Consider the following 1,591-nt stretch of genomic DNA (forward strand, 5'->3'; position numbering starts at 1 on the left):
ATTACCAGTTTTGAATAAACTTTTCCTTTATTAAATTGTTAAAAAGCTTATCTCATTACAAGAATAGTTTTAGACCCTGTRTAATTTTACGGTTGGAATTGAGAAAAATAACTTTGTGTGAAATAAAATCCACTTAAATACATGTATAAATTTTGAAATCATACAAAAAATATAAATATTTGCGACATTTTTGAGCATAGTTTCTATCATTTTCGTTGCTAAATAAAAAAATCTGGTGTGAACATCACACGACTTTTCTTATCCTATTTATTTGGAAAACATCCTAATAACGACAATAATTTAGTGTGACATTTGCGTTAGTGCCACCTGCTGGATTACACGCGAAATAGATCATAGTTGTCGCGGGTTCAAGTTTGGGGTGCAGTTTTTTTTTTTAGTTGGTACCGATTATTATTATTATTTTATCACAACTTTTTTGTTGTCTTGAAGCTATAATTCGTCCAGAAATGTAAAAATCTGGGTAGGTCAAATTTCAGCCGATTACAATACTTTCCTTATAGGAAAGTAAAAAAGATTCAAATTGTCTTATTCATATAACAAAATTAGAAAAAAATCCTAACATGCAATAATATTTTCTAAATTGCTTATTTTGCTGCTTTAATTTTATATTTTTTTAAACCTCCGTCAATAAAAAAATAAAAACCAATCAATTTGTAGCAACAATAAATATTAATTAAATGTTTTTTAGCTTCATTTAATTCAACAATTTGTAATTGCTGGTGTGTGAATTTTAATCAACAATACAAATTTTTAACTGTTTAAAAATTTCTATATTAATTAAATTAATTAATTATGTTTTACTTTATTAAATTGTTAATAAACTTAGTAGGAGTTTTAGTATGTTTTAGGTTTAATCTAGGTGTAATATATAATTTTTTTCTACAATTTAACAAGACAGGACAAAAATGCGCTGTCAATTTTTTCTTCAAAAACACTCATAACGCATAATAACAAAAAAATAACTGTGTAAAAGTAAATGTACTTAAATTCATGTATTAAAATAAATGTTAAAACCTTATACAAAAAAGTATAACTTTTTGSGACATTTTAAAGAAATCAAAATTTGAGTATACAGCAAAAAATATCTTTTTAACTGCAAACGTCACAAAAGAGACCACTTTTATGACTAAATGTGCCAAGTAAAAGTTTTATCTTTCAGCCATGAAGTAAAAATTTTAAACGTTCATACTTTTATACCATAATATTATTGACATTTACAAATGGTGTTTCTTTCTTGTCTTTTTCGCTGCTTCAGCAATTTCTGGAGAGTTATAATGTAGATCAGCATTTGACATTTTGCGCTACCAACTGCACTAGTTAAATCAATAAACATTTTTGAAAACCTCAACAAAAATTGCGATGTTAATAAGCATACCCCTTATTTTGTTAATTTACTTCCTAATTATAGTGTTGCTCTTTACTCTTAACCTGAATACGTTTGCGGCTAAAATAATATATGTTATTTAAAGTAAAARTAAGTTTATGTGGCTTGGCTGAATTATTTGCCTCACTACGTTCGGCAAAGTAACCGTTTAGCTTAGCTACATAAAGTATCACTTTACTCTTAATA

At 26.4% G+C, this 1,591-nt stretch overlaps 1 protein-coding gene across 3 annotated transcripts in view; it reads left to right on the plus strand.

Annotated features, from left to right (window-relative positions):
- The window catches only part of LOC123010800 (glutathione synthetase-like), a 12,786-nt gene that overhangs the window by 9,690 nt on the left and 1,505 nt on the right, over window positions 1-1,591 (plus strand). The gene's annotated exons all lie outside the window — the stretch shown is intronic.

The sequence above is a fragment of the Tribolium madens genome, unplaced genomic scaffold (genome assembly GCF_015345945.1).
Source record: "Tribolium madens isolate multiple individuals breed KSU strain unplaced genomic scaffold, Tmad_KSU_1.1 Scaffold_91;HRSCAF=231;Tcas5.2_LG7, whole genome shotgun sequence".
In the NCBI taxonomy this organism is placed as follows: Eukaryota; Metazoa; Arthropoda; class Insecta; order Coleoptera; family Tenebrionidae; genus Tribolium; species Tribolium madens.